This window comes from Mustelus asterias, chromosome 8, assembly GCF_964213995.1.
Source record: "Mustelus asterias chromosome 8, sMusAst1.hap1.1, whole genome shotgun sequence".
NCBI lineage: Eukaryota > Metazoa > Chordata > Chondrichthyes > Carcharhiniformes > Triakidae > Mustelus > Mustelus asterias.
The window spans coordinates 81,525,480-81,552,329 of record NC_135808.1 but is presented as its reverse complement, the minus strand read 5'-3'; the positions used below and the strand labels follow the sequence as shown (position 1 = coordinate 81,552,329).

The following is a 26,850-nucleotide window of genomic DNA, read 5'->3' as shown; positions in this document are numbered from 1 at the left end:
GTAGGACCTGGGTGGGATTGTGGTCGGTGCAGACTCGATGGGCCGAATGGCCTCTTTCTGTACTGTAGGGTTTCTATGATTCTTTCTATGATTATTAAGAAGTCTCACAACACCAGGTTAAAGTCCAACAGGTTTATCTGGCAGCACTAGCTTTCAGAGCCTCAAGCTCCTTCTTCAGGTGAGTGAGGACTTGTGTTCACAAACAGGGCATATAAAGACACAAACTCAATTTACAAGATAATGGTTGGAATGCGAGTCTTTGCAGGTAATCAAGTCTTAAAGGTACAGACAATGTGAGTTAAAGAAATGTGTATTGTCTCCAGGCAAGACAGTTAGTGAGATTTTGCAAGCCCAGGCAAGTCGTAGGGGTTACAGATAGTGTGACATGAACCCAAGTGACTACCTTCCCAACATTACCATTACAGTTTGGTGTTCTGTATACCACCCCCACAAATATGTTTTGTCCCTTGGTGTTTCTTAACTTGACCCATAAAGATTCCACATTGTCTGTGCTAATATCCTTCATGTGGAGATGCCGGTGTTGGACTGGGGTAAACACAGTAAGGAGTTTAACAACACCAGGTTAAAGTCCAACTGGCCCAAATAAACCTGTTGGACTTTAACCTGGTGTTGTTAAACTTCTTACTAATATCCTTCCTCAAGGCAGAGGTCGATAGATTCTTGATTAGCAAGTGAGTCAAAGGGTAACAGGTTAGGCAGTAATGTGGTGTTGAGGTTACAATCAGATTAGCCACGGTCTTACTGATTGGCAGAGCAAGCTCGAGGGACCGAATGACCTACTCCTGCTCCTAATTTGTATGTTTGTATGTCTTTCTTATCCTCAACAACCTTCTGTGGCAATTCTTTTCAATCTCTCGAATTGCTGGCTCAAAATGTAAGAAATGTTTAATGCTTACAAAAAGAGTTTCTTTAGTGAGTCAAAATTCCTGTAATAATAAATGAAACTTCTCGCTATTGTCAGCCTTTCTCGTGCTAACCATCTGAGCTTTTAAAGCGGGCCCCTGCTGTGAAGTTGTGGGTCTGTCACTTTCCAGTAATTAGTGTAATTACAAACCTTTGGAGCCAAAGCAACAAGTATCCTTTGAAGGTTGGCAGGAGGCATTTATAACCCAGTGTCGCTGATGTACCAGTGTTTTTCTTTTATAGCTGCAGGCTTATTGGTGGTATACAGGAAACATTCCTGCATAATAGAGTTAGTTTGAGAAACAGCCTGCTGACCCACAGGCTTGGAAAAAGTCGGCACTGGCACCTGATTGCAATGCATAATTACAATATTGCAACCAGGACAGGGGGATAGTGCCAAATTTTGAGGTGTTCTGAGAAAGTGTGTCGGCCATATAATTTCTAAACCTACCTATTACACTGTTTTCCTGTGCATTAATCATTTGAGTTCCCAAAAATCAGTAAAATTATGCTTTTTTCAATGAAACATATGAGTGCTAGTAGGTATTTTATTTCAAACCATGTGGTATTTTGAATCATTAGTTTTTAGCATTGCTAGAATTTCATTATGCAGCAGTTTAATGATTTAATTCAATCCTATTAAAAACATGAGTTATAGAAAACTTCACTTACTTCTGACTGGGGGTGATATATGGAGGGATTCTCTGCTTTTCTTGATTTATATGAATTATCTAGACCTGGGTGTACAGGGCACAATTTCAAAATTTGCAGCTGATGTAAGACTTGGAAGTATTGTGAACTGTGAAGAGGATAGCGATAGACTTCACGGGGATATAGACAAGTAGGTTGAATGTGCAGACACATGGCAGATGGAATTTAAAGTAGAGAAATGTGAAGCAGTGCAATTTTTTCAGAAGAATGAAGAAAGGTGACAAAAATGAAAGGGTATAATTCTAAAGGAAATGCAGGAGCCGAGAGACCTGGATGTACATGTGCATAAATCATGGAAAGTGGCAGAACAAGTTGGGAAAGCAGTAATAAATTATGCTGAATCCTGCGTTTTATACACAGGGGCACAGAGTAAAAAAACAGTAAGTAAGTTCTGATCAAAAGAACGTAAGTTATGAGCCTCCATAAAACACTGGTTCAGCCTCAAAGAGAAGGACGTGGAGGGTTTAGAAAGAGTGAAGAAAAGATTGATGAGGATGGATCTGAGGATGAAAGGCTTCAGTTCAGTAGATCAATAGGCAAAGCTGAGGCTGTCCTCCTTGGAGAAGGGAAGGTTGAGAGGAGATTTGTTAGATATGTTCAAAACGAGGAGGGGTCTGGAAAGTGTAAATGGGAAGACTTTGTTCTGGCGGCAGAAGGTTGAGAACCCTAAAGTGATTAACAAAAGGACCAGAGGTGACATGTGGAAAAATTTCTTTTGCAATAAGTGGTTTGGATCTGGAAACTGCCTGGGTGCGTGGTGGAGACTGATTTAATTGCGGTTTTTAAAAGGAAAACTGGATAATTATCTGAAGAGAAGATTTTACAGGGCTACAGAGAAAAGGTGGAAGAATGGGAGCAGCTGAGTTGCTGTTATAGAGAACCGACACTGAGACAATGTGCTGAATAACCTCCTTCTGTGCTGTGGCCACTCTATAATTCTAGCACAGATACATTCATGGAACTTGATAAACACGAGAGAGGAAGAAGCTGAAGATTACCCTGATAGTGTGATCAAGAAAGGTGGGAGAGGACTTGTTTGGAACCTAAACACAAACATAGATGAGGTGGGCGGAGATGGGCCAAATGGCCTGTCTCTGTGTTGTAAATTCCATGTAAAGCCCCAGCAGAGAATACAAACACTGTACCGCATTTCACACCCACAGGCATCAAAGACAAAGAATTAATGTTCAAAGGCAAACACAGCAGGCTGGTTGAGAAGTTCCTGGGAAGACACTGAAATATCTATTTGTGAGAAAACTGTGTGCAGGGAGTTATCATAGAATCCTAAAGTGCAGAAGGAGGCCATTCGGCCCATCAAGTCTGCACTGACCACAATCCCACCCAGGCCCTATCCCCATAATCCCATACATTTACCCTACCTAGTCCCCCTGACACTAAGGGGCAATTTAGCATGGCCAATCCACCTAACCCGCACATTTTTGGAGTGTGGGAGGAAACTGAAGCATCCGGAAGAAACCCATGCCGACACGGGGAGAATGTGCAAACTCTATACAGACAGTAACCCAAGCTGGGTATCAATCCCGGGTCCCTGGCGCTATGAGGCAGCAGTGCTAATCACAGTGCTACTATGCCGCCCGTAAGGCCTGTGTTTTCTTTAGAGTCAGGAGCTGTACAGGAGGGTTACTATTCTTGCTGCTGAACATTGACTCAGAAACATTCAGCAGCAGCAGCGTGAGGCCCGAGGCCCTGGGCCTGCTCCACCACTTCTTAACCTTCCCAGGCTCTGGATTCATAGGCACAGTGTGAGCTCCGGACATTCCGGTCAACTTTTACCATCCAGCCTGAACTCAAACTCTGGAGGCAATTGGAATGTTGGTGTTTATTGCAAGAGGAATCAAGTATAAGAGTAGGGTTTTGTTACCTTGCACAAGGCCTTAGTGAGACCACAACAGAAGTACTGAGTACAGTTTTGGTGTCTTCACTTAAAAAAGGATATAATTTCATTAGAGGCTGTTCGGAGAAGGTTCACTTGACTGATTCCTGGGGTGAAGGGGTTACCTTATGAAAGATTGGACAAGTTGTGCCTGTACCCATTAGAGTTTAGAAGAATGAGAAGTCATCTTATAGAAACATCTAAGGTCCTGGGGAGACTTGACAGGGTGGATGCTAAGAGAACTTTTCTTCCCTTGTGGGGAACCAGGGAACATAATTTTGAGATTAGGGATCCTCAATTTAAGACTATGATAAGATATTTTTTTCTCTCAGGAGGTTATTGGTCTTTGGAACTCTCTTCCTCAGAGATTGACAAGGGAGTCGAAGGGTTATGGGGGACAGATAGGAAAATAGAGTAAAAGACACATCAGCTATGATCTTATTCAATGATGGAGGAGGCTTGAGGAGGTGAATGGCCTAAGCTGCTCCTAAATTTTGTGCTTGTACACTCTGTCCCATGTTTGCTAACATTTTAATTCACTCTGAATGAGTCTGCTGTAAAGTTCCAAACAAAGAGTGGTTGTGTTCAGTTGGCTGACACGTCCGCATAACTGGCTTGAGGTTAGTCTAGCTCTTTTCACTTTGGGCATTTACAGGAACTCTCATCAAAGCACTTTAACTGGACTTGATTCAAGCTCGGGCCCCAGAGACAGAAAGACTGTGTTAAGTCTCTGCCATTTCATGAGAATATTCAAAAACAAAGCCATATTACTCAATCTCTTTGTTATAGTCTTCCATTTCTCCCTGTTTTTTAAAATAATCCTGCACAGACTCTTTAAGCTGCCATCACTCACTAGAATTGATATTTAAATCATTTAATATGGACATGGGCAGGCTTGGCAGCCCAACCAATGAAAGTGACAGATAGGATTAAGGCTCGATTTTTCTGTAGTTTCACTATGAGGTGCATTACTTTCCAGCAAGTTGAACTGGTTACCAGAAGCTTCGTAAACCACTGTATGTGCGAGAGTTTAATTACAACAGTAACAACTTGCATTTATTGAATAAATCGCTTCTCGGCCTTTTGGCTAAGATCAAGTGTAGTATGGATTGGATGCTGCGCTTGGTCAAGGTCATTGGGTTGCTTTTGAGCTTCATATTCATATGAAGCAATTTTTAAAAGAGGCATCTCGGCCTTTTGGCTAAGATGCAAATGAGATCAAGCCTTGGAGGAGGAAACCTCCCCCTCCTCCAATCAGCTTGGCTCATGTAGATCAGGCCCAAGACACGTGTGAAGGCCCTGTCTTGTCAGCTTGGATCGGAAATGTCTCAACTTGTTGAGACTCTGAATCGGACTTGATTTGATTGAATTGGAAAAGTATAAAAAAACAACTTGCATTTATTGAACATCTTTAATACAGTAAAATGTATCAAGGTGCTTCATGGGACCATTATCAGACAAAATCAATGTCTCTGAAAGAAGGAGCTATCTGGTGAACAGCAGTTTCCCCACATTTTGCCTCATTTTGGATTCTGTTTCCTTCTCGTTCATTCTTCCTTCCTTAACTGATTTAAATGGGCTGAATTTTACCAGGCCTTTGGGGACAGGCTGGAAGTTGGGAAGCCTGGTGAAATAGTGTGCCTGATGCCTTCCCCCTGTCATGCCATTTTGTCATCAGTGTGGAAGATGGTAGGTGTCTTGCCCACTTAGAGTTGAATGGAGCCATTTCAGTGGCCAATTCAAGGCCTTTTCTCAGTGGCTGCTGGGAAGTTCTACCCCATAAGAACTCATATTCCAGCTTTCAATTGAAATTAACACAAAAACTGTTTATTTATTAATACAAAAGAAGGGATGGGGTGGTGGCGTACCTGAATCTCACTGCCAATGAATAACCACTTTAGGGCTTCATCTCGCCACTGCTTGGATTAACACAGCTGCAATGGGCTTGCTTTCACCATCCAACAGATAAAACTGTTCAGGCTGCTTTCCACCTCGGGTGGTGAGAGTGCAGTCAGTACCTCATCGAGGGACTGGATATCGGGAAGGGGGGACCTGCTGAGAACCAATTACCTGTCCTTGCTTTTGACCCCCTCCTCACCTCTCTCCCTCTGCGATTCCCCCTCGTGAACCTTTCCCCCCACCCCCCCACTCCTCCCGCCAACCTTACTCGCCTGTAACCTGGGCACTCTGCCACAGCCTCCTCAGTGGTGTTGATTAGCCAGTGATTCTTGCCAGGTGGAACCTTAATCCCTGGATCTTGATTTCAGGGGAAGGATCATTGGTGGCCCCATCACTGCCCAATTAGTGTGTGGTTCTGCAGGCCCTCCTGAAAAGAGGCACCACGGGATCTCACTGACTCTCCAGCTGAGAGGCTGGAAACCCAATGGCACAACGAGATTCCACTCATGGACTCTTTTTAGATGTACAGACTCAACTCCAATCACCTTTAGGACACTTTTACTGACTACCTGCATCCCACCTAAAACCATCTACAGTACTTTGTCCTGTGGATAGCTTTACAATTCACATAAAACAGCAAGAAAGATGTTAATAACCAGGATGAAAGCTTTAATACACATTTTATTTTAAATTCTTGATATGGTTTCAATAAATGATTTATTTTCAAGTTGTACACCTTTTTTCATGTAATTGTTAAGAACATAGAACAGAGAATAGAACATAGAACAGTACAGCACAGAACAGGCCCTTCGGCCCACGATGTTGTGCCGAGCTTTATCTGAAACCAAGATCAAGCTATCCCACTCCCTATCATCCTGGTGTGCTCCATGTGCCTATCCAATAACCACTTAAATGTTCCTAAAGTGTCTGACTCCACTATCACTGCAGGCAGTCCATTCCACACCCCAACCACTCTCTGCGTAAAGAACCTACCTCTGACATCCTTCCTATATCTCCCACCATGAACCCTATAGTTATGCCCCCTTGTAATAGCTCCATCCACCCGAGGAAATAGTCTTTGAACGTTCACTCTATCTATCCCCTTCATCATTTTATAAACCTCTATTAAGTCTCCCCTCAGCCTCCTCCGCTCCAGAGAGAACAGCCCTAGCTCCCTCAACCTTTCCTCATAAGACCTATCCTCCAAACCAGGCAGCATCCTGGTAAATCTCCTCTGCACTCTTTCCAGCGCTTCCACATCCTTCTTATAGTGAGGTGACCAGAACTGCACACAATATTCCAAATGTGGTCTCACCAAGGTCCTGTACAGTTGCAGCATAACCCCACGGCTCTTAAACTCCAACCCCCTGTTAATAAAAGCTAACACAAAATAGGCCTTCTTCACAGCTCTATCCACTTGAGTGGCAACCTTTAGAGATCTGTGGATATGGACCCCAAGATCTCTCTCTTCCTCCACAGTCTTCAGAACCCTACCTTTGACCCTGTAATCCACATTTAAATTAGTCCTACCAAAATGAATCACCTCACATTTATCAGGGTTAAACTCCATTTGCCATTTTTCAGCCCAGCTTTGCATCCTATCTATGTCTCTTTGCAGCCTACAAAAGCCCTCCACTTCATCCACTACTCCACCAATCTTGGTGTCATCAGCAAATTTACTGATCCACCCTTCAGCCCCCTCCTCTAAGTCATTAATAAAAATCACAAAGAGCAGAGGACCAAGAACTGATCCCTGTGGCACTCCGCTAGCAACCTGTCTCCAGTCCGAAAATTTTTCATCCACCACCACCCTCTGTCTTCGATCAGATGGCCAGTTACCTTTCCATTCGGCCAACTTTCCCTCTATCCCACACCTCCTTACTTTCATCATAAGCCGACCATGGGGGACCTTATCAAACGCCTGACTGAAATCCATGTATATGACATCAACTGCCCTACCTTCATCAACACACTTAGTTACCTCCTCAAAAAATTCTATCAAATTTGTGAGGCACGACTTGCCCTTCACGAATCCGTGCTGACTATCCCGAATTAATCCGCATCTTTCTAAATGGTCGTAAATCCCATCCCTAAGGACCTTTTCCATCAATTTACCAACCACCGAAGTAAGACTAACCGGCCTATAATTACCAGGGTCATTTCTATTCCCTTTCTTAAACAGAGGAACAACATTCGCCACTCTCCAGTCCTCTGGCACCATCCCTGTGGACAGTGAGGACCCAAAGATCAAAGCCAAAGGCTCTGCAATCTCATCCCTTGCCTCCCAAAGAATCCTAGGATATATTTCATCAGGCCCAGGGGACTTATCGACCTTCAGTTTATTCAAAACTGCCAGTACATCCTCCCTCAGAACATCTATTTCCTCCAGCCTATTAGCCTGTAACACCTTCTCTTCCTCAAAAACATGGCCCCTCTCCTTGGTGAACACTGAAGAAAAGTATTCATTCATCACCTCGCCTATCTCTACTGAGAGATAGTTAAGTCGAATGATATTTTCCTATAGAACAATTGAATTCATACAGTCATACTGCATTTCAGCGTTTTTTTTTAAATTATGCTTTCAGAACTGGTATAATCCAGGGAGACTGAGAACATTTATGAATGGAAAAAGTGGATTGACTGATATGTTGAGTTGAGGCCTAAATGTGCATTTTGACACCAAAAACTGGGGTTGTCTCACACACTGAGTTGACTTATACGCCACAAACCATGGTGTCACTTTAAAAAAAATAGTGACATTGAACAGAAGCTTGAAAATTATAAATACAAGTGCATTCTGCGTAGCCTCACAAGTTTACAGATTGCTACCATCATCTTCAGTTCTCTCTTTGAGTCATTTCAAAATGGAAAATATTATGAAGGGGGCAGGCCAGCTTGGCAGCTAAAGATTCACAGCCGTTTGCTGCCACCAGATTAACCTTAAACAACACCGCTGCCTCACAGCGCCAGGGACCCGGGTTCAATTCCAGGTGACTGTGTGGAGTTTGCACATTCTCCCAGTGTCTGCATGGGTTTCGTCCGGGCGCTCCCGTTTCCTCCCACAGCCCAAAGACGTGCTGGGTAAGTGGATTGGCCATTCTAAATTGACCCTAGTGTCAGGGGATTAGCAGGGTAAATACGTGGGGTTATGGGAATAGGGCCTGGATGGGATTGTTGTCGGTGCAGACTCGATGGGCCGAATGGCCTCCTTCTGCACTGTAGGAATTCTATGATTTTAACATCACGGCAGAGACCCTGGTGTAGCACAGTTTTTTTTAAATACTTTTCCAATTCAATCAAATCAAATCCAATTCAGAGTCTCAACAAGTTGAGACATTTCCGATCCAGGCTGACAAGACAGGGCAAGCGACCATTTACCCTGTCCTGGGCCCGATCTACATGAGCCAAGCTGATTGGAGAAGGGGGAGGTTCCTCCTCCAAGACTTGGGCTCATTTGCATCTTAGCCAAAAGGCCGCGATGCCGCTTTTAAAAATTGCTTCATATGAAACATATGAAGCTTCAATGCAACCTAATGACCTCAACCAAGTGCAGCATCCTCTCCATACTACACTTGATCTTAGCCAAAAGGCCGAGAAGCCAGTTACTGTAACTTGTGAGGTCAGAAACCTCATGTTGATTGCTACTGATTCAATTTTTCTCTTCGTTTGGCCTCTGAATGTCACCATCAAAGTCTGAGTGAGAACGAGACTTTTTGAGTAAGTGTGACCAAATACAGGAGCAACTGAAGGAGTGAGACAGTTTGTGTGAGTGACTGAGTGTGTCAGCAAGTAAGTGATCATGAGAGAGTTACCAACCCTTTGGGAATGGGCTGGGTGGCAGGAAGGCTGGCAAAATGGCATGGGCAGGCATTGGCAGCTGGTGGTGCACCCAACATTCCCCTGTCACCATACCATTTTTTCAGTGGTGGGAAATTGAGCCACAAGTGGCCAACAAATGGCCTTCACACCTCTGCTGGAACTTTGCACTGGGGTTAGGGTGGGGAAGGCTGGGGGGGTTGCGCAGGGGAGAACTGCCGTCATGTGGGAGGAATGTCTAATGAAAGCCAGCATTCTCTCAGCAGGCAGTGGCGGTGGGGGTCTCCTTTATAGGCACTTCATGGCCTGCAGAGGGACACTCTGATGGCACTGGCTGCTCCCATGGCACACTCACTAATGCACCCTCATTCTGCAGGCACATGCCCTGCAATGGCCACTCTTAGCGGTGGAGCTGCGGTAGTGTCAGCCCTCTGATTGGGCCGGAATCTCTAGGGTGTTTTGGGGGCAGTTGGCGGGTGTGCCGCCATCTTTAATAAGGATGGCAGGCAGTCAGCAGTTGGTTAATTAGCTGTTGCCTCTTCAGGTCCTATTGCTGATTCCACATTTGACCCCAGTGGTGGGATATGAGCCTCCATCATAAAATGCAGCTCTGTTATGTCAGTGTGTGAGTGATAATGTGAGTATGTGAGTAAACTCTGACCTCAACGCTCACCTCTACCCTACTACCCTCCCACAGCCATTGCTAAGGTGCGAGAAGGAGAATTCAGTTCTGAATCAGTTACCTACTGAAATATTACACAAGACATCACTGCAGATAAAGTGGCTTCTGAGTGTCCATAATTACCTATGTTTAAATTTTACTTTATATTTGTTCAATATCATTTAGCAGTATATTATTACTGCTTTTCACTTTGGCAACTATTACTGTATTTCCCGTTGCAAACAAGCCTTTTTATAATCACACGTCTGTGAACTCAACACCAAATGAAGTAAGTAGTATTTGGTGTCATTGTCTCGTAAAATATAGGGATCCGAAGCTGAACGTTTGGCATGGGCCCTCTACAAGATATGGAAGTTAGCTGGTAAAGTTCTCAAATGCAGAAACAAACATTTCTGAATAAAATACATTTAGTCCCACAGAGGAAAAGACCTGAAAATCGAGGTCAATTAGGGGATTTTCACAGTGACTTCATTTTAGTGTGAATGTAGGCCTACTTGTGACTAATTAGTAAACATTACTTCTACTCTACAATATATGAAATACAAGCATTGATTGCCCAAAGGCTGCAGCTAACAACAGAGCAAGATTCGGACAGTCAACATTGAGGCCACTAGAGGGGGTGCTGGCCCTTCGGAAGAGTCGGTACTATTTCAGAACTGAGAATATAGAAGAAGTTGAAGGATTAAGGAAGAAGCCAAGGACAGGAAGTTTACACACATAGGGCCCGATTTTACCATTTTGATTCTAAGTGCCGAATCTGGACGTAGCACAGATCCGACCTTGAAATCCGCGTTCAGACGCCCCCCTACGCTCTCAGCCGTCTCCAGTCCGATCCCCGCTGTGGGCGTGGCTTAGCGCTGCCGGAACGATCGGAGCTCTGAACTGCGCATGCCCAGTTCAAAAAAGATCTGAAAAAGCGCGCCCGTGTCGGGAAAGAAAAAGCAGAAAGCGGAGAGAGCGGCTCTCTGACCCAGATCATCCTCTGGGGAGGGGGGGGGGGGGGGAGGAGGAAGTGGGTCAGATGTATCTCTGGGGGGGGGGGGGGGGGAGGGAGGCGGGTTAAATGTATCTCTGGGGGGGAGGAGGATGAGGCGGGTCAGATGTATCTCTGGTGGGGGAGGGGGAGGCGGGTCAGATGTATCTCTGGGGGGGAGGAGGAGGCGGGTCAGATGTATCTCGGGGGGGGGCCGGCGAGAGGGCTGATCATTGTCAGGTGGTGGGGGGGAGGCCCGATTGCTCAGTGGTGGGGGGAGCAGATGGATCTCTGGTGGGGGGGGGCAGGGGGGTCCGCTGCCACTCTGCGGGTGATCCCTCCTCCCCACCGGAGGAACGAATCCCTCCTCCCGGAGTGATTCAAGTCCATGATCTTTCATCTGAAACATTAACTCAGTTTCTCTCTCCGTACGTGCTGCCTGAGTTGAATCAGTAAGTAAATGGCCTGTACATGAGGCGCAGAGATCATAAAATCCCTGTATTTGATCCCTAGTCCAAGCTCCAGCTGATGCCAGACAGGGCTTCAGTCTCTCTATTCTAAACTGAACAAAAACCATTCAATTACTCCTGCTTCTGATCAATATCCAATGACCTTAACTTGTTAATTTTAAACATGTAAAACACTCAGAGAGCAATGTTGAGCTCAGTTACAATGCTGTGCTGGATAAAAAGCTTGGCAGTGGTCACCGTCTAGATTCACACATGAAAACATTTGGATGAGGCATCAAAAGGATTCCAGAATATTTGGAGCCATATTCCTCCAAATAGCAAGACACAGAACATAACAGGCACTAACTTCCAGATAGAAGAGCAAAATGCTGCACATTGGAAGTTAAAACAGAAAATTCTGGAAATACTCAGGCAGCACGTACGGAGAGAGAAACTGAGTTAATGTTTCAGATGAAAGATCATGGACTTGAATCACTCCGGGAGGGGGGATTCATTCCTCCGGTGGGGAGGAGGGATCGCCCGCAGAGTGGCAGCAGACCCCCCTGCCACCCCCACCAGAGATCCATCCTCCCCCCCACCACCAGACAATGATCAGCCCTCTCGCCCCCTCCACCCCCAGAGGATGCTCTGACATGCCTCCCTCCTCCCCCCCCTCCCCCCCCAGAGGATGCTCTGACATGCCTCCCTCCTCCCGCCCCCCCCACTCCCAGAGGATGATCTGGGTCAGAGAGCCGTTGCAGGCTCCGACCCCGCTTTTCAGAAGCTGCAGCGTCGGCTTCCGATTTTTATTTAGCAGGTCGCTAAAAGCACGGATCTGGAACAGAACAGAAGAGGGTAAAGTGGGAATTGATGGTAGAGTTGGGCGGGCAGGTAATTAAATCAATTTAAATCCATGCGAATGCATTTAAATCGTCGGGCCGCCCGATTTGGGTGCAGAACGGATCCGTGCCACTCGCGGGTGTTGGTAAAGCCGCGATTTGCTCGGACGCGGGTGCAGATCGCGATAAAGGCCTCACACTCGATTTTACCATCATTTCGCGCCTGAAAACGAGCACAAAGTGTTGGTAGAATCGGGCCCATAGTGTATCAATAGAAATGTTAAATTTAAACGATGTCAGTTTGTAAAATGCAACAAGATATTTATTGCATTTTTACATCTTCAGAAAGAATCACATTAGAAATTGGAAAGTTTGTATGATTGTGTGTTTTTAAATGTGCTTGGTGGAATTTTCTGCAAAAGTGGCAGTGTCAGGTTCAGTCAGAGAACCGCTGTGTTTCTCCCCAGAGATACAGGCAGATTTCCCGATGAGGTCGACCCACACGTTGCCGTCATAGTGAGAGGTGGGCTCGAAAGACACTGCCTGCCAAGCCTGGGTCCACAGGTTAAAAAGGGCACCCCCCACTCTCAAATTTAACTTAAAGACCCCCCTCCCTCCTCTCCCCCACAACGGACTTTGGGAAACTGCCCCCCACCATTAATGGCATGATTCCCCCCATTCCACAACATAGATCACTGTCATGGTCCCCCTGCACACCCTACTCGCCGCAACCATAGATCATTGTTATGAATATCCCCCGCACAAACATAGATCACCATCATATCATCATGAACCCCCCCCACCACAAACAGAGATCACCGTGATGAACCCTCCGCAGCCCCCTGCAAGAAACATAGATCACCGTCATGAACACCCCAACCCCCCCGAACATGGACCACTGTCATGACCCTCCCCCTTGATCGTAGATCACCGTCATGAACCCCCACCCCTGAGCGTAGGTCACCAGGTTGGCACTGTCAGGTTGGCACTGTCAGGGTGCCAGGGGGCTAGTGCCAGGGCACTGCCCTGCTATGTCTCTGAGCATGCAGGGTCTACAATGACCTCCGAGCACCAATCTATCGAACCTTTGCTGTACCGTTTCCAAGACAGGTATATCCTTCTTTAAATGTGGAGACTGAAACTGCACACAGTGTTCCAGGCGTGGTCCCATCAAAGCTCTGTACAATTGCAGCAAGACTCCTTTATGCTTGTACTCCAATCCCCTTGCGATAAAGACTAACATGCCATTTCCTAATTGCCTGCTGTAGCTGTATTATCTTTCTTGTGTTCCTTGCATGAGCACGCCCAAGCTCCACTGAACATCAAGATTTATATTCTGTTTTTCAATTCTGATTACCAAAGTGAATAACCTCCCACTTCTCCGCATTATAATCCATCTGCTACCTTGGTGCCCACTCACTTAACCTGTTTATATCTCTTTTCAGCCTCTTTTGTCCTAATCACAGCTTACATTCCAGCCTAGTTCTGTATGATCAACGAACTTAGGTACATAACTCTTGGTCTTCTTATCTTGGTCATTAAAATAGATTCTAAATAGTTAAGGCCCCAGCACAGATCCTTGCAACATTCCAATAGCCACTGCCTGCCAACTTGAAAATGTCCTGCATCGATGATGCTCTGCTGGCTGTCTATGAACCAATCCTAATTCATGCCAATATGTTACCCCAACTCCATGGGCCCTTATCTTGTGTATTACTCTTTTGTGTGGCACTTTTCAAAAGCCTTTTGGAAATCCAAGTGTACAACATCTACTATTTCCCCTTTATCTACAACTCCAGTTACTTTTTTTTACTCTTTCACGGGATGTAGGCATCACTGGCTAGGCCAGCATTTATTGCCCCTCCCTAATTGCCCTTGAGAAGATGGTGGTGAGCTGCCTTCTTGAACTACTGCAGTCCATGTGATGTGATTAGACCCACAGAGCTGTTAGGGAGGGAGTTCCAGACCAAAACTCCCCAATAGATTTGTCAAATACAATTTTTCTTCCATATATTGCCTTCGTCTGATTGAAATGACTTTCTATGTGGGTTCATTTCCTGAATAAGAGATTCCAGCATTTCGCTGACAACTGATGTCAAGCAAACTGGCCTTTCCTTCTAGGCCAAGTTTAAAACTGAGAATAATAAATTGAGGTTAGGACAGGGTTTTAAAAATTGCACAACTGAAAGCAGGTATATAGAAGTAAGGTGGCAAGCAACAATGATTTAGGATGGAACTATGTTCCCAATAGGATGCAGATCATGAAGAATCACAGGAGTTGTGTCGGAGCAATGTCAGGATCCTTCTGCCCTCATACAGAAGATGGGGGATCATGTTGTTCAGTTACTTTTCAGATGGATCATATCTTAATGTTATTCAAATCCTTTTGTTACATAAATCCTTCTTATATTCCCAATTCTGGTGTAGAGACTTGCCTACTCTCTGTTATTCTGTTAGGTGGCTAAAATGATTGCAGTGGTTCAAAGATGGGGTTCATGCAAGAGATATCCACATTTATTCTCCATAACAGAAACCTGAAACTGTCACAGATTTGAGCAAAATAAAATGATGTAAAGGTAAAGTTCCAGCACAATACAAATTCAGTGCAGCCCAATGTGATGCAAAGTAGTGATAAGCTCAAGTTAAATCAAAAACTGTAAAAAAAAAAAGAATGACTTCAACTCTGGGGTTTAAACCTCTTTGATTTATTTTTGAATATCAATGACACCAATAAATAAACTTCTCACCAGTAAACCTGAGCTAGTTATACTGCCAGCCCAATACGCTCACAATTCAGTATGCTATTCCTTACAATATTGCATCAAAAGTTTGAAATCTCTTTTCAGTTTTAAGTTTATTTATTACTGTCACAAGTAGGCTTACATTAACACTGCAATGAAGGTACTGTGAAAATCCCCTACTTGCCACACTCCGGCACCTGTTCAGGCACACTGAGGGAGAATTTAGCATGGCCAATGCACCTAACCAGCATGTCTTTCAGACTGTGGGAGGAAACCGGAGCACCCGGAGGAAACCCATGCAGACACGGGGAGAACGTGCAGACTCCACACAGTCACCCAAGCTGGGAATTGAACCCGGGTACCTGGTGCTGTGAGGCAGCAGTGCTGACCACTGTGCTACTGTGCTGCCCATGTCTTTTCTAAAAATACCTAATGTTAACATTAGTTTCCTACAGCAAATGCAATCCGAAATAGGAAACATGCCATTCTTTGAATTAGTGCTGATCTTTCTCTGTTTGTAAGTACTTCCCATGTCTGACTCAATGCTGTTAAAGAAAGCTAAACATTAACAGATTTGAGCAAATTGATTTTCATTCCATTCTGCAAACTTAATATCCAACAAGATAAGTTGTAAGATAAAAATGGTGTCCCAATAACACCCACTACATCCAGGTTCGAACCTTTATTTAACCATTAAATGCATATTTGTATCCGTCTTCTACTTGATATCATTGACTGGGGCATTTCAGTCCATATTTCTATCTAATGTGCCAGCAGTGTTTTGGGGTCCATTGTTCTACATGAAATCAGAGCTAAGATTCCTTACACCAGAGAGCCTCTGAATTGAAAGTCATAATAAATGGCATACTTGCACTTGGAATAATAATTCTTATTCATCAAATGGAACTGCAAGTTAACCAAAACTAACACTTGAAAACTATAGAACTTCCCCTTTCAATTATTAATAACATTTGCTTCTTCCTTAACTTTTATTAGTTCAGGGAAATGCATTCTAATGAATTTTCTTTTGGCTAAATTCAAAGGTATTATAAACTCTATTGTTATTTACGGGAAGTTGAGCAGTTTAAATTACTTCATTAGAATGCATAACAGATGCTTATGGTTCACTTGAGCAGGAGGCATGTAACAAAGGGGCACTGATCTAATACCCTTATATCACACAGCACTGTTACTCAATAAGGCACACATGATACACACAAAAATAAATTTGACCCAGTTATTGCCCCTTTTCTGCTACCTAATGTGAAAAAAAACAGCAGCTGCAAGAAATGCAAAACAAAGACTTTAGAAATAATGGAAAAAATCAGCAAACCCAGTTCAGCATCTCTAGATAGAAGTGACCAGTTAAAATTTCAACTGGCCTTCATCACAGTCAAAATATATCAACCCCATTCTCTTGCTGCTTTTAAAGGTGTGCTCGGTGCTTAACTTCCTCTTCTTAGAACCATAGATGGTAGTCATGATGTGGCGATGCCGGCGTTGGACTGGGGTAAGCACAGTAAGAAGTCTCACAACACCAGGTTAAAGTCCAACAGGTTTATTTGGTAGCAAATACCATAAGCTTTCGGAGCAGAGCTCCTTCGTCAGATGGAATGGATATCTGTGATATCTGTGAAATCTGAGATATCCACTCCATCTGACGAAGGAGCTCTGCTCCGAAAGCTTATGGTATTTGCTACCAAATAAACCTGTTGGACTTTAACCTGGTGTTGTGAGACTTCTTACTGTAGAACCATAGAGCCATAGAAAAGTTACAGCACAGAAGGAGGGCATTCAGCCCATCTTGTCCATGTCAGTCCGAGGACACCCAGGTGCCCTTTCTAATCCTGCTCTCCCGCACCTGGCCCATAGCCCTGTAGCTTACAGCACTCAAAATGCAGATCCTGGTACTTTTTAAATGAGATTAGGGTCTCTGCCAACTTGGGCAGCAAATTCCAGACACCCACCATGCTTTGCATAAAAAAGTTCTTCCTCATGTCCTCTCTACACCTACGCCAATTATCTTGAATCTATATCCAGTGGCTCTAGATCTCCACCAAAGGAAACAATTTTATCCTGTCCACTCTGTCCGCGGGCAGCACGGTAGCACAGTGGTTAGCACTGCTGCTTCACAGCTCTAGGGACCTGGGTTCGAATCCCGGCTTGGGTCACTGTCTGTGTGGAGTTTGCACATTCTCCCTGTGTCTGCGTGGGTTTTCTCCGGGTGCTCCAGTTTCCTCCCACAGTTCAAAAATGTGCGGGCTAGGTTGATTGGCCATTCTGAATTGCCCCTTAGCGTCCTGGGATGCATAGGTTAGAGGGGTTAGTGGGTAAATATGTAGGGATATGTGGATTGGGCCTGGGTGGGATTGTGGTTGGTGCAGACTCGATGGGCCGAATGGCCTCTTTCTGCACTGTAGGATTCTATTCTATTCTATCTCTTCCCCTCATTATTTTGTACACCTCTATCAAGTCACCCGCTCAGCCTTCTTTCTAGGAAAATAACCCCAACCTACCCAATCTCTCCTCATAGCTACACTTTTCTAGCCCTGGCAACATTCCTGTAAACCTCCTCTGCACTCTCTCCAGAGCAATTATGTCCTTCCTGTAATATGGTGACAGAACTGCACACAATACTCCAGTTGAGGCCTCGCCAGTGTTTTATACAATTCCAACGTCCTTACTTTTATATTCTATTCCTCTGCCAGTGAAAGAGAACATTTTATTTGCCTTCTTTACAACTTTGTCTACTTGAGCTGCTGCCTTTAGGGACCTATGTACTTGTACACCGAGATCTCTCACTTCATCTACCCTTCTTAGTATATTCCCATTAATTGTGTTATCCCTATACCTGTTTTGACCTCCCTAAATGCATTACCTCACACTTGTTAAAATCCATCTGCCACTTTACCATCAACCCATTGAGATCGTTTTGTATACCATTGCTATCCTCTACACTATCCACTACTTGGCCAATCTTTGTGTCGCCTGCAAATTTTCCAATCGTGCCCCCCATGTTCATTTCCAAATCGTTAGTATATAACAGAAACAGCAAGGATCCCAACACCAAACCCTGTGGAACACTACTTGATACAACTTTCCATTCACAAGAGTATCCTTCAACCATTATCCTTTGTTTCTCGTTACTAAACCAACTTTTTATCCAGTTTACTACGTTGCCCTGTATCCCATGGGTTTTTACTTTATTGACCAATCTGCCATGTGGGACCTTGTCAAACGCCCGGCTAAAATCCATGTACACAACATCCACTGCACTACCTTCATCAACCCTTCTTGTCACTTCCTCAAAGAAGTCAGTCAAGTTTATGAGGCAAAACTTTCCTTTAAAAAATCCATGCTGACTATCTCTGACTAATCCATGTGACAAAGGATAACCATGATGTGGAGATGCCGGCGTTGGACTGGGGTAAACACAGTAAGAAGTTTAACAACACCAGGTTAAAGTCCAACAGGTTTATTTGGTAGCAAAAGCCACACAAGCTTTCGAGGCTCTGAGCCCCTTCTTCAGGTGAGTGGGAATTCTGTTCACAAACAGAACTTATAAGACACAGACTCAATTTACATGAATAATGGTTGGAATGCGAATACTTACAACTAATCCAGTCTTTAAGAAACAAAACAATGGGAGTGGAGAGAGCATCAAGACAGGCTAAAAAGATGTGTATTGTCTCCAGACAAGACAGCCAGTGAAACTCTGCAGGTCCACGCAACTGTGGGAGTTACAAATAGTGTGACATAAATTCTGATTCTAGGATCGCATGATAAAGACTCAGGAGGAAAAAAGCAGAAATATTTATGTGAAATAGTGTGACATAAACCCAATATCCCGGTTGAGGCCGTCCTTGTGTGTGCGGAACCTGGCTATCAGTTTCTGCTCCGCGACTCTGCGCTGTCGTGTGTCGCGAAGGCCGCCTTGGAGAACGCTTACCCGAATATCAGAGGCCGAATGCCCGTGACCGCTGAAGTGCTCCCCAACAGGAAGAGAACAGTCTTGCCTGGTGATTGTCGAGCGGTGTTCATTCATCCGTTGTCGCAGCGTCTGCATAGTTTCCCCAATGTACCATGCCTCGGGACATCTGAGTCCTCCTGAGTCTTTATCATGCGATCCTAGAATCAGAATTTATGTCACACTATTTGTAACTCCCACAGTTGCGTGGACCTGCAGAGTTTCACTGGCTGTCTTGTCTGGAGACAATACACATCTTTTTAGCCTGTCTTGATGCTCTCTCCACTCCCATTGTTTTGTTTCTTAAAGACTGGATTAGTTGTAAGTATTCGCATTCCAACCATTATTCATGTAAATTGAGTCTGTGTCTTATAAGTTCTGTTTGTGAACAGAATTCCCACTCACCTGAAGAAGGGGCTCAGAGCCTCGAAAGCTTGTGTGGCTTTTGCTACCAAATAAACCTGTTGGACTTTAACCTGGTGTTGTTAAACTTCTTACAAAGGATAACGTCAGTTATCAGGAACCCATCTTATAAAGTTACTGAGCATCAATGTGCAGAATTGGAGCATGTTATCAGTTCTGTGTCTTTACATATTGGTATTTAATCTATATCAACACACTTCTGAGATATGGGGCTAATAGAGATTTAGGTGCAAGAGATATAGAGATAATAAAGAAACAGGTGCCAATTAAAGTGAGTTTAATGCCTTCCCTTGTAATCATCAGAAGACAAGACGCCACAGCACAGAAAACTGGCAACCAGCTCATATAACTGGCATGACTTTTGATGCAATATATGGAAAAAAGTATTCAAACTATAAATGTCACAATGCTGGGACAGACAATTCACTTGGGAGGTTGCAGTTACCACACATTGTTTAGGGTCATTCTTGATGTAGATGAGATGTTTGATATGAATATGAATAAGAATATGAATCAATATGCGTCAATATGAAATAATTGAACTGGTTAGCACTGAGATAGACTCGCTCTGGTCCCAAACTCTCAGTGACCCAGAATTGTTTCTGAACCATTAACCCTACAAAACAATTCTCCAAAGTGTTTGTGGCAATGAATGAATCTATTTTACATGCTTAGGAAAATTTAAACATTGCTGGTATATGAATATACAGTTCTCAATTTATATTTGAAACTTAGTTACTTTTTGAATGTCAGTGTTTTAGTATATAGAACATAGAACATAGAACATAGAACATTACAGCGCAGAACAGGCCCTTCGGCCCACGATGTTGCACCGACCAGTTAAAAAAAAAAATATGTTTTGGGCAACATTTGATATTTGCACATTTAGTATTGCAATTGCATTATGTTAGGATTCACCAGTGGATGGCAGTATTCACAATGGAATAACCAGTCTTTGCAGCAGCAACAGTAGTTTTTAGTTATATGGCACCTTTAATGCAATAAAAATGCCCTGGCCAAGGTGCTACGCAGGAGAATTACTGCAGAAAATTTGACACCAAGCCACATGAGAAATATTGAGGCAGATAACCAAAAGCTTAGTCAAAGCTTTAAGGGTGCTTTAAGGGGTGTCTTAACAACAACAACAACTTATGTTTATACAGCATCTTTAATGCAATCAAACGCCTCGAGACACTTCACGGAAATTATAAAACAGAATATGACATTGAGCCACAAAAGGAGATAATAGGTAAATGACCAAAAGCTTCATCAAAGAGGTAGATTTTAAGGAGGAAAGTGATTTAGAGAGGTGTAGGGAAGGTATTCCAGTCTCAGCAACTGTAGTGGAGTGGTTAAAATTGGGGGAACACAAGAGGCTAGAATTACAGGAAAGCAGATATCTCAGAGGGTTGTGCAGAGACAGGGAAGGACCAGGGCACGGAAGGGCGGCACGGTAGCACAGTGGTTAGCACTGCAGCTTCACAGCTCCAGGGACCTGGGTTCGATTCCCGGCTTGGGTCACTGTCTGTGTGGAGTTTGCACGTTGTCTGCGTGGGTTTCCTCCGAGTGCTCCGGTTTCCTTCCACAGTCCAAAGATGTGCGGGTTATTCATGAAGGCCAGTTGCCTGAGGTGTAGTGATCTCAGGTTAAATCAGATCTCTCTCTCACACAAAAAGGGAGGAGAGCACTATTGTCATTTGGGACTATGGTGACTTTATTGTATATTATATTTGGTGTTGATTTACAAGGTTGCCATGAGAGACCAGGATGTCCCTGCACAGTCCCTGTGCAGGATGTGCATGAGTCAGTCCCTTTAAATTATTGTATCTGTGCAACAATGTATAAGAAAGTTAATCACCTGCGTACTCTGGAAATAAATTAGAGAGAGCATTCATCTAAACTCTCTCCAAACTTTCAGTAACTTTCCCACACAAAACTCACCCCTTAAATTGTCTTATGATTGCTAACTTTTAAATTGGTACAAATCTGATCATCAGGTAATAGAAATACAGGAACAAAAACAAAATCCCATTGGAAGCATTGTAAAGAATTTAAAAAACATTTATGGAATTATTTCAAGCTTCTTAATTGGCCTGACCAATGGCACTCGGTTGCATGTCCCCTCCTCTACTAAATGCAACAGAGTTTCCTTGCCCTACTCTTTGGAACTCCCTCGCCCCAAACTGCCTCAAAAACACATTTCTGATCACATCTCCTGACTTGCATGAATGCTCTTGGTCCATTCCTTTATTCCTTTTATCCATGTGTTTCCTCGATCTTCCCCTGCCTCCATCACAAAGCAGCTTGGAATATTTTCGATGCTAAAAGCAGAAGTGTATTGGCTGTTGATTTTAATAATCAATCCCCATTATGCAGTGTGCTTTGGTAAACAGCACAGTTGAGATATATTTGATCAAGTGATACAAATATTTGTTATGCCGAAAAGCTTTACTTTAAAATGCAGTCTCCCATGTGTGAAATGTGTGAACATTATTTCCAGTCTCGGGTCAGAACTTGTGAGGTAAGGCAATCCCAGCTGGGTTGTCACTCTGCGCTTTGTCACGTACACTGGAATGCAGCTGCACATTCCATGCTCATCCTTTTGACTCAGGCCTCTGCAAAACGTGCAGTGCAGCAGCTTCAAGTCCAGGGCAGCAGAGTTGGGCAAAAAGAAGCCACACCTCCTTTTTATGGCACTAGCTGTTGTAAAGAAGGTAGGTTTACAGCCACTTTGAAAAACCAGGGAAAATATAAGTGTGTAAGCTAAATGGATAGGATTGCGCATGGATGGTTCAGGTTGGAGGGGGTTTGGGTGGGATGAGTTAGGTGGTGATTGGAGGGTGTAGGATGAGTCAAGTGGTCAGTTGGAGAAGTGGGATAGGTCAGGGAGTAGGGTGGGGTAGGATGGGTTGGCAGAGTTGGGTGTGGGGCAGTGGTGGGGGGCGGGGGGTGGGGGGGGGGAGGCGGGTAGTTGCCGATTACACAGAGGTTTGGAAGGTAGCCAGGGGACCAGGGAGACATTTGGGGGTTGGGAGAATATTCAGGGGATAGTTGGGGAGTGGGATTAGTTGGAGTTTGGGGATGAGGATTAGTCAGGAAGTCTAGTGGTGGGGTTGGGGCAGTACTATCATTACCCAGGAGTCAGAAGTGGCTTTACGTCTTCCAAATTTTCCTGGATAACCTTTCTGCTAAGACTCTAACTTGGATTCAGAATCATGTAAAGTCTCCAATTTAAATCAGAGTTTCGAAATTTTCCCAGGTCAGGGTAATTGCCGATTGGAATTTTGCACTTCCCGGCCAATTCCCGTGCAGTCCTTGCATGAGTCTCCCAGTGGATATCGCCTGGGTATGATCCCCCTGGCCCCCCTCTCCCCCACGGAGATCAGCAATAGGGTTCTTACTGTTACTATGTGGGCACCAGACAACAGACCCTGATGATTAAAATGGCATGACTGATGAACATTGATATTGGTCTTTATAATTTGAGCAACTCAATAGAACTCTTACATTTGCTCTGGCCTGCTGAACAAAAGCACGCATTCTATGCTTGCCACTTTTGGCCTGGAATTTAATAATTGGTGAATAGGTGTATAGGCACTGTCTTATACCTGAGTGGCAACTTGTTGCGTGCTATCTATTCTAAAGCTGGGTAGGCCAGACAGAATGAGTGTATAGTGATATACAGTGCTCGGGGAGAGAAAACAAGAGAGTCACCCTATTTCTCCAGAGAATTTTCTTTACAAGAGGAAATGATTTCTTATTACTTATTTTGTTTGCATAGGTATGTGTAAAAGAGGGAAATTTATATGTGAAATTGTTGCAACAGCCATAGGAAGTGGTTAAAGAGTTTGTCACGATCGGTGGAGAAGGAGAACAGAAGCAGTGGCAACAACAGTTTTGCGATGATGCCTTTCATCATGATGACTCATCTCTTTTTAATGTTAACCCAGAGCAGATGTTCACCAAGTTTGCTGTTTTATTGAGAAAACCTTATATTTTGTAAACTCTCTGTACTGTATTGCATGGTATTTGCGGTGGAGGAAATTGGGATTGTTGGCGGGATTGGTCATAGCAAGAAGATTAAGGCAAAATAGCTAATCTTTTTGAGGATATAAATGTGAGTCAGTTACCAGGTTGGGGTTGGCGACATTTGCAGTCAACCAGGAGATGTGTAATCAAGAGGTGGGACTGTCATCATTTTGTAGGGTGTGGAGTGTGTTTCGATGGGGCCTGTAGAATTTCAAAGGATGTGTGGGGTTTGATATAAGATTTTGAGATCTTATATCAGTGAGATCTTCATTAGCTGTCAGTCAGTCAGGTTCTTTGAGGAGGTCTTGATGTAGACATTAGGAGGTTCATTGTGTTCTACCACCAGAAGCCACTCAAGACATGTTGGTCTCAACATACAAGAAATAACCTTCAATAACTTAAGGGCAGGCCAGGAAAGTTGTGGCAACTTGCTCCTCAAGCGGCACATAAGGAACATCTCAATTTGTGACTGTGGCCATTCAAGTTAGACCATCACCCATATACTGAACTCCTGCTCTGAAAGACTCATTTCTGGTGGCATCCAAACCATTTACACTTTGTCAGTTGAAAGTGATTGAATAGTTTCTTAACTTTGACATTGAACTTAAAGGTTTTATAAGATGATTACCTTTTAAACTGTCTCTTTTAATTCAAGGTAAAATAGAATATATGAGCTCCGATCTACCTAGTGATAAACCAATGTGACCTGGTTTCCATGGGGTCCAGGAGCCAAATCAAGTCCTATTGAAACTCACGTGCCAGATTTAATACCTGTACACAAAGGGACTGTTCTTGCTATTACACACTTACCTATTCAGAAAACATGGATAGAGAAATTGTCCCAGAGACCGGGAAACAGCAGCCGTTGCAAACTGCAGAGGAAAAGGTTACTTTCTCTTAGCTACCAGGCAGAATGTTTGTGGGAGCATTTTCTCTGGTCAAAGAGATGGAACCTATGGAACTTTAAGAACATTAGAATATTTGCCCAAGCATGGCTAGTGAAGGAATTGCCAGAGTGGGGCTTGTCATTTTGGGGACTGAGCAAAATTATTTTTGACAGACAGCATACATTACATGACTCAGCAAAGTTTAGTCAAAGTGATTTTAGTTTATTTGTTACAGTAAGTCTTAGAACTTGAAATATTTTGATTCCTTTACGTCAGTCACTGGGAATTCAGGCCATTTAAAAGTTATTGGTCTCTATGGGGTTCATAGCAAATTATAGCTGCTTTCCCAGCAAAACAAGAAGAAATTCACATGAGTAGAAAACTTCTTTTTAAACCATACAACATAATTTCTTTGATCTTGGAAATTACATATTAATGTAATTATTAGTTATGTCCTTATCACTGCGTTTGTACACCAGCCGTTAATATGATGTTCAAACTGACCATCGTCCCATCAACAGCTCTGCTGGAGCAAAATGTGGTGGCGGTGTGCAGTGTGATCCTGTGATCAAACCAAAGTCATGCCAGTTTAGCCTCCATGGATGCCAGTTGTTTCTTCATATCATTTTGAAGGTTTGACATGCCCGTTCTGCCAGTCCATTTAATGATGGGTGATGAGATGCAGTTTGGATGTGTCGGATACCATTGAAGAGCACGAAGTTCTGGAAATCATCACTGGTAAAGGCTATGCTGTTATCAGAAAGCAGGACTTCTGGGATTCCTTGTGTGCTGAAGCTTTGCTGCAATTTCTCACTCGTAGCCTGAGTAGTCACGGAGCACATGCAGTGCACCTCCAGCCACTTGGAGGGTTCATCCACCATGATTAAAATCATAGAACCCCTAAAGGGACCCGCAAAGTCCACATGCACACACACACACCCATGGCCTCCCATGGGTGTAGGCGGGCTGAGGGTGGGAGTTTTTGATTTTCCTGGCACAGGTCACATTGCTTTATCAAATCTGTAATGTCAGAATCAAGACCAGGTCATCAAATGTAACTCCTGGCCAGTATCTTCATTTTTACTCCCAGATGGCCATTACGTATTTCCATTAATACTGGATGTTGTCCTGGGGCCACAACAATTACTCAGGACACCCAAAGGATAATCCTGTCCTCAGCACTATGTTCAGCTTTCTTAATAAGGTAGGCTTTCATTTCTTCCGAGGGTCGTCCTTGGAGTCCCTCCTGTGAAGTTATGTGGATAAAATTGGGTCTCTCTGGGTCCAGGCTCTAATTGCCTTGCTGACACTGGCAAGGTCTCCAAGAAGTTCAGGACCATCACTTCCAGTGCTGATAAAGGAGCCAGGCTTGTGGGCAACAGGAGGTAACTAACTGCATCTGCATTGGCTATCCGCGTCCCAGGGCGGTGTTCCAGAACATATTCAGAGGCCACCGATAACAAGGCTGCGCACTGTATCCGAGTGAAGTGGGGGGAATTGCTTTGTCCTTTTTGAAAAGCCCAGTTGGGTTTATAATTGGTAATAATAAAAAACCTATTGATGGAAATTCTTCACACCAAATACGGTCACCAACCCTTCCTTCCCAATCTGGTAATATCTTTGCCTTGCATCCAAAAGGGTCCCGGAGGCACATGCGGTGGGCTTTTCCATCCCTTCTTTCCAGCAAAGTGTCGTGCCTCAGCAACTCTGTATGTGGAAGCATTGCAGGTTCAAGTAAGTTATTTCTTAGGGTCGAAATGGGCCAGTAAGTTGGATTACCTTAACTGATGTTTGACCTCAGAAAAAGCCTCTGCCTGTGGAACTTCCCAAGACCATCTGTGATATTTTCATAGTATGCAAGGGAAGCAGCATAGAAGCCAAATCTGGGATAAATTTTGCGTAGTAATTGTCTAACCTCAGGAAGGGCTTTAACTCTATGGTGTTCCTTGGGATTGGTGCCTCCTTGATGGCTTTTACTTTATCCTCTACTGGGTGTAACCCCTTTGCCATTTACTTGGTAGCTTAAATACGTTACTTCAGCTGCTTGGAAAACACTTCTCCCTCTTCAAACTAAAACCCTGTCTGGAAAATCTCCGCAAGACCTCTTCTAGGTTGGCTGGGTGTTTCTGTTCTGAAGCCCCCATGACCAAAATGTAATTTAAGTATACTGCTACCTTGGGTAGCCCTTGGAGAATGTTCTCCATAACTCTTTGGAAGATGGCACATGCTGACGAGACCCTGAAAGGCAAACAGGTATACTCGCAGAGTCCATTATGTGTATTGATTGCCACCCATTTTCAGGAGGACTTGTCCAATTCAAACTGGAGGTAGGCATGGCTTCTGCCCAACTTGGAGAACGTCTTGCCATCTGTTAACTTGGCATACAGATCTTTGATCCGGGGCATCGGATACCTTTCAATTTTGGAGACGCGAATGGCTATTAGTTTATAATCCACACAAACTGATTTGTCAGGCTTAAGGACAGGGACTTCAGATACGGCCCATTCTGCAGATTGTACCAGCCTTATTATACCCAACCTTTCAAGGCACCCTAGTTCAGTTTCCCCCTTCTTCAACATGGAGTAAAGGACAGGCCTTGTTCTGAAGTACCTAGGT

At 44.0% G+C, this 26,850-nt stretch overlaps 1 pseudogene; it reads left to right on the top strand.

Moving 5' to 3' along the window:
* Window positions 1-4,596: 4,596 nt before the first annotated feature.
* Window positions 4,597-4,806, top strand: LOC144498059 (U2 spliceosomal RNA; annotated as a pseudogene).
* Window positions 4,807-26,850: the final 22,044 nt, after the last annotated feature.